The sequence below is a fragment of the Oncorhynchus clarkii genome, chromosome 18, assembly GCF_045791955.1.
Source record: "Oncorhynchus clarkii lewisi isolate Uvic-CL-2024 chromosome 18, UVic_Ocla_1.0, whole genome shotgun sequence".
NCBI classification, from domain to species: Eukaryota; Metazoa; Chordata; class Actinopteri; order Salmoniformes; family Salmonidae; genus Oncorhynchus; species Oncorhynchus clarkii.
This window is the reverse complement of record NC_092164.1, coordinates 52,915,936-52,923,503: the sequence shown is the minus strand read 5'-3', so window position 1 is coordinate 52,923,503 and position 7,568 is coordinate 52,915,936.

The window sequence follows — 7,568 nt, the reverse complement described above, 5'->3', positions numbered from 1 at the left end:
GACGTATCTCTAAAAAAAACAGTCAAACTGGGTTATTTAACAAGAATGCACTTGAACAGTGCCCTGTCTTGTCTCCTTTAGCATTCCTCACAACCTTTCAAATAAATGTATTTTTATGTTGTTTTCAACATTTTAAGAGGCATGAGAAGAGAATACATTTTCCATCCATTTATGACATTTGTCTGTACCAAAGCATCATGGGGGTTCCGTATATCCACTCTGGTATCACACTGTAAGAGGCAGAGGTAAAAAAAAAATGTCATGTCACTGTTATGCAGGGCAGGTTTCAGGAGGTGGACAGGTGTGCCAATAGCTACGTAGATATATAAATAGTAGATATCCCCTTGGTACATTTAGAAATATACTTTTTTGTAGACATGTAAATCTGCTTATTGTAATGAGGAGTAACATGTCTAGAGCAGCGTGTCACCTGCCGGTATAGTTCAGTGGTTACAGATGATATAGTCAAGTACTTGAAGCTTTTTGTTGTTACATTAATCATTGCTATAGTGACATTCTTTGGAGCAACTTTTGTTTTTCACGTTGGAGCTTCACTCTCTTTGTCTGGGGTTTACGGAGCCTGCTTGGGATTCTATAACCTTCTAGAGACAACTTGATTACTGGGAGTTCTGTTCTGGAACTTCAGAGTCAATACTCGGCACTCCTGCATCACTTTGTTATGTGGTAAACTTTAATGGCTGCCTGGAGGAATGTGGGACATTCCCATTAACAAAGCAGCCTGCCCCTAATTTGAGTCTAATGGTTGATTGGATTTGTCATAACATTCCAGTCTGGTCTGACTTTCGGACGGCATTATAAATAATAACAACAGGACCCTTAGTTTTAGGAGATCCTGCCCGGGATGGTTAAGGTGTTGGAAGTCTGAATCTTTGTTACTTTATTTTTCCAGGGGGTTGATGCTTGATGGGTCACTGGTATTTGAGATGTTTGTGGAATGTGCCAGCGCTGTGTTTGGTGGCCCTACTGTGTACATGGTCATGCTAAGAGTGGTCAGAGGGTAGAGAATGGGTAATGCCTTGCCACGTTATTGTGTCATGACAGACACCTACAACCTTCAAACATTTTTGAACTGTCATTTTAAAATGATAATTGTGATAAGACTATCCACTATTTTCATATGTTGTGGGTCAAAAACGTTTTAGAATCTCTTTTATTACATTTTCACTAGTATATTAGCCGTAAGGGTAATGCGCTAGTCATTTATAATGCATTGTCTATGTTTAGTGTTTTTCCTGAACAGGGCCAATATTACTGATTGGATGAGGGTCACTTAAGATCATGAATGTGGGTCTCTTCCAGGTGTTTTACAGAGCATCAGTTGAATGATTGTGTACTTCACTTGTTTTGACCTGCTACAATAAAAACCAGCCATGCATCACATCGAGGGATAATGGTGATGATGATGCAGGCTCCCGAGTGGCGCGGTGGTCTAAGACACTGCATCTCAGTGCAAGAGGCGTCACTGCAGTCCCTGGCTCGAATCCAGGCTGCATTATATCCGGCCGTGATTGGGAGTCACATAGTGCAGCACACATGTCATTGTAAATGAGAACAAATTCTTAACTGGCTTGCCTAAAGGTTCAATTGAAAAATGAATAATTAAATGAGGATGATGCTTTGTCTGCACAAATGGTTTATTTATGTCTTATGTTTTATTCGGCAACAAACGACCTGGTCTCGTCGCTTTAGTGATGTGCGCTTGCCCTCGAATATACAGTACATTGACAGGGCCTTAATGTACTGCCAGTATACCATGTATTACCACCCAAGACCACCAGATGGCAGTGTGGAACAGAACCCCAAGCATTAGTAAGGTTGGGAAAGGGAATATGTTACATATCAATTATTGAGAAGACCTTAAAAGTGTTGGGATTAGAAAGGTGCTTTATGGGAGAGAGAGAGCATGTGTTTCTTTATGGGTATTTAATAGGGGTATTTAATAAGCTACAGCTCATACACACACTCGCATAGAAGAATAGCACATCAGGTGGTAGTAAAACAGCTGCCAAAAAGTATCTTTATTTCAGTTACTGAACGATCACCAGTAGCTTATGGTAACACAGAGAAGCCTGGGCCGTGTTCATTAGGGCACACAACGCAAAGTGTTTCAAAACATTTTGCAACGGAAAACAAATGACCATTTCTCATTTAACAAGCCCATGTAGTCCCTCGGTCATTTTTTCAGTCCGTTTAGTACCCAATGAACACAACCCTGGAGAGTTCTTACACCGAGGAAACGACGACGACGACGACAACAGCTGAATGGACGAGCACCACTACATGGTCAGGACCATCACAATCATTACAATGGCAGTTTATAATACACACAGCTCGAGTAAAAATACTGCAGTATATACAGTCAGTCAGTGTTGAGTTAACAGTCAGCATGTGTTGATTCTCCCAGAGAGAGAAGATAATCAACATGACATTTATGTTTAGCTTCAATGGACAATAGTGTAATAAAAATGGAAGTTAAACATCATTGGGGCAGTAGGATACAATTTAAGACATACATAGTCTAAACACACATATTGCAAGTGATTTCTTTGATGGATTGCAATAACAGCATCTCGTGCACTGTCAACTCTCCCACTGTCTATTCTATTGTCTTAGCTACAGCCATGGGATTGTGGTGCAAAATCAAACCTCTGTATGTAGCCTACACGGTGTCTCAGGCTAAATGTTTAGCCGTAACGTTCATCCAACATTCAAACATGGGTGCTTGTGGAGAGTGACACTGTGGTTTAATGGTGTCAATGTGCAGAGCCCTACAATTCTAACATTGAAACGTGGATATTTGTGGACAAGACACAAATGGAGATTACATGATGAAAACATGAGAATATGGGGATTTATGGAGATTGTTGTATCAATCTGATGATGTCACCACAGCCTCCCCCCCTCCCTGCCATCATTAAAACAGAGAAGGGCGTTAGCCTCATGTGGGGAAGCTATTGATTTTATAGACCACAGTGATTCTTATGAAGAATTACCACAACCAGATAGACCTTATAAAATTCACCTTATACTGTGAGTTAGTCGACACACAAACACACTACACTCTCCTTCCCTTGTGGCTCTCACTGACACCGAAGCCAAATCCAGCCTCCTCTCCTCGATGCTCCTCTATTCTACTGTAGTCGGTCTTCCTGCTCCAGTGCCTTAAACATATGCAGTCAGCCAGCAGCTCCTCTCCTCAGAGACCAGCAGATGAGCCCTCAGCTCATGAGGAGCCCAGATAAGCACCACCACAAGGAGCTGTAGCCACACAAACATGAATACACACACACACACACACTAAAGCCTATAGCTTAAGCTAGATGTAAAATACGTCTGCTACCACAAGCCTGATCCATAGGTTTAACAGACTAAACGCCTCCATGCCTTCCCTTGAGCCCTGCTATATCATTAGGATAACAGAAGGATTGTTGTTTGATTAGTTCGGACTGCCTGTATTTATCATACCAGGGTTGTTGTCTGAGGCCTGGCATGCAGAGCAACAGGGATGGATTAAGGTATATAACGATGTCAATATGAGATGTGATATGAGAATGCAGGACTTGGATATGGTCATATTTATGGGTCCGACATGTTTTAATAGGTCTCTGTAGCCTCAGACACAGTGAAGGCTGCTGATAGAAACAACACATTACACCCTGGGCAGTGGTTCACAGAACTCACTCTCTGGGCAGTGGTTCACAGAACTCACTCTCTGGTTTCTACCGGTGAGCTCATGGCCCCCGTCTTGGAAAGACAGAGAGCAGCATAGGTCATATGTCTAGCTAGCTGCGGACATGACTGGAGTAATTCACACCACAGCCTTTCCGTTACTCACGCATACTGTAGCGTAATGTGATCTGGATAATATAAAGAGATATATATATAAATAAAATACATTTGCGTTGTTTAACAGGGTCAGTCATAGTAGTACAGCACCCCTGGAGCAAATAGGGTTAAGTGCCTTGCTCAAGGGCAACGCTCTAACCCCGAGGATACAAGACGATATATGTAGCACATCGCTATAATGATGGGAGTTTGGTGGTGTCATGTCAGAGGCCTGTGTGAGTCCGAGTAGTCCTGTGTGGAGTTGACTGTGTGTGAGATGTAGACGGCCCTACAGAGGAATGGAATCCCATATCCCAACATGACTAAATATTCTCCTCCTCCAGGGGGTGCCTGACACCACCATGTAACCTACATTATTATACATTACTGTATGTACTGTGGTTGTCATGGGATCCATCCCTTTATGACGACATGAGTCTCTGGTTGGGAGCTTTGGTAGCTTCCGCTGATAGCCGGGCAGTGGGCCCCTCTACAGCCTCAGATTCAGACTGCACCAACACGCTTCAACCAGTCAGTGGCACGTGTTTAGGACGCGTCCGGACTTTCCCTCGACACACAGACCTGGGTCCAGTTCGTATCTCTCCCTATTCCCTAGACCTACTCCAAGGCACACCTGAATTAGCTTGGAGTTTGCACTTTTGATACTATTCCATTGGTTTCATGTGTTCAGCACAGCTCAAAAACATCCTTTTAAAGGCATCTGACATAATATATTTGACCCGTGCCTGCTCTACACAGTATACTTTAACTAATAGAACCATATTCATTCAGGTGGGTCACTGATAAAGTATATTTTTCCAATACTGTACAACCTGGTCACTGCAGTGTAAAGCAACCCCCTTCCTACCAAATAACATATTTACATGCAGAGCTTTAACAAATATATCAAAAAGCACTGATTGGGTCTAGAGCGGGCAGAGAGCCGGTTGTTGCAGAGATATACAGTATGTGTGTCATGCAGGCCAGGTGGTTATGTCCTCGTAGAAAAAGCATTCTAGCAGAATGGCCCATTTTACACATCCTGGATGTGTGCCAGCAATGCTTAAGTATCAGCATCAACCTGCCCTTTTCTACAATATCCATATTGGTTTTACTGGAGCCATTCGGCTATAAAAGATGATTGGCTATGTACACGTGCCGCTATGGTTAGTTAGGATGGGGCCAGAGAGAGAGGGAGGGAGACGGAGAGAGAGGGTGGGGGCCAGAGAGAGCGGGAGGGGGCCAGAGAGAGAGGGAGGGAGACAGAGAGAGAGGGAGGGAGACGGAGAGAGAGGGAGGGGGCCAGAGAGAGCGGGAGGGAGACGGAGAGAGAGGGAGGGGGCCAGAGAGAGAGGGAGGGAGACGGAGAGAGAGGGATGGAGCCAGAGAGAGAGGGAGGGAGACGGAGAGAGAGGGAGGGGGCCAGAGAGAGAGGGAGGGAGACGGAGAGAGAGGGATGGGGCCAGAGAGAGAGGGAAGGAGACGGAGAGAGAGGGATGGGGCCAGAGAGAGGGAAGGAGACGGAGAGAGAGGGAGGGGGCCAGAGAGAGAGGGAGGGAGACGGAGAGAGAGGGATGGGGCCAGAGAGAGAGGGAGGGAGACGGAGAGAGAGGGATGGAGCCAGAGAGAGAGGGAGGGAGACGGAGAGAGAGGGAGGGGGCCAGAGAAAGAGGGAGGGGCCAGAGAGAGAGGGAGGGGGCCAGAGAGAGAGGGACGGAGACAGAGAGAGAGGGATGGGGCCAGAGAGAGCGTGAGGGAGACGGAGAGAGAGGGATGGGGCCAGAGAGAGAGGGAAGGAGACGGAGAGAGAGGGATGGGGCCAGAGAGAGGGAAGGAGACGGAGAGAGAGGGAGGGGGCCAGAGAGAGAGGGAGGGAGACGGAGAGAGAGGGATGGGGCCAGAGAGAGAGGGAGGGAGACGGAGAGAGAGGGATGGAGCCAGAGAGAGAGGGAGGGAGACGGAGAGAGAGGGAGGGGGCCAGAGAAAGAGGGAGGGGCCAGAGAGAGAGGGAGGGGGCCAGAGAGAGAGGGACGGAGACAGAGAGAGAGGGATGGGGCCAGAGAGAGCGTGAGGGAGACGGAGAGAGAGGGATGGGGCCAGAGAGAGAGGGAGGGAGACGGAGAGAGAGGGATGGGGCCAGAAAGAGAGGGAGGGAGACGGAGAGAGAGGGAGGGGGCCAGAGAAAGAGGGAGGGGCCAGAGAGAGAGGGATGGGGCCAGAGAGAGAGGGAGGGGGCCAGAGAGAGAGGGAGGGGGCCAGAGAGAGAGGGAGAGGACCAGAGAGAGAGGGAGGGAGACAGAGAGAGAGGGATGGGGACGGAGAGAGAGGGATGGGGCCAGAGAGAGAGGGAGGGAGACAGAGAGAGAGGCATGGGGCCAGAGAAAGAGGGATGGGGCCAGAGAGAGAGGGAGGGAGACAGAGAGAGAGGGATGGGGCCTGAGAGAGAGGGAGGTAGACGGAGAGGGAGGGATGGGGCCTGAGAGAGAGGGAGGGAGAAGGAGAGAGAGGGATGGGGCCAGAGAGAGAGGGAGGGAGACGGAGAGAGAGGGATGGAGCCAGGGAGAGAGGGAGGGAGACAGAGAGAGAGGGATGGAGCCAGAGAGAGAGGGAGGGAGACGGAGAGAGAGGGATGGGGCCAGAGAGAGAGGGAGGGGGCCAGAGAGAGGGAGGGATGGGGCCAGAGAGAGAGGGAGGGAGACAGAAAGAGAGAGGGAGGGAGACAGAAAGAGAGAGGGATGGGGCCAGAGAGAGAGGGAGGGGGCCAGAGAGAGAAAGAGAGGATCCACAGAACCGTCTAGTTGGCATGGTCAGCTGTAATATTTAGCACACTACTTCTATTAAGCTGACCTGCCAATCACATCAAACCACTAGACTCTCAGGAGTAACCACATACAGAGAGACAGACTAATATAGCGACACACACACACACAGAGAGACAGAGAGACAGGGGAGAGAGGCCCATAGACCTAGATACTATTGAACTACATATGTAACATAGTAGTGCACTGTAGGGAATAGAGTGCCATGAGGTCAGTGGAACAGACCAGAGAATAGCAGGAAGAGGGTTAACTGGGACAGTGGCAGGAGAACACTAGCACTACTGCCAATATTTGGAGGACTTTTGAAGCGGTTACTCTCCCTCCATGGTAATGGCAACCTGCCTGCCCACTACATGGACAACACAACAATATACACATTGATAAAGTCATTTCTCAGAAGCTTTGCATGCACATGCAGTATTACAAAATACAGTTAGATCATCATAGAGTATATAGACCTATTGAAAAAGTGTACAAATCCAGTGCGACAGTCATTAAATTGGTTGAGGTTAACATGGTTGTAGTAGGTAAAGGACAGGGCAGTGAGATGATCCATTTACAAAGAAGATGCTCCGTCTCCATTTGGTCTCCCCTTTTCTGGGAAGAAAACAAGTATTTGTGCACCGAATAGAACGTTAGACAAAGCTCCTCCCACTAATAAATGCTCCTAGTTTGGAAGTGGCGGGGTTGAGGTGCGTATTTTGGGTCACATTAGTTGGTCTGATCAAAATGCTACCTCCTGCGGATTCTGAAGTAGTGGTCAGCTATTGCACTGTGGCTGCTGCCAACTTTTAGTTGATTTCAGGTCACAGAGGAATGGTGTGGTGTGAGCATTAGGAAGAGGGCCAGCAATACAATGAAGACCTGCACACCCGTGGTGCAGCAGTAGTGTTGTTGAGTCTC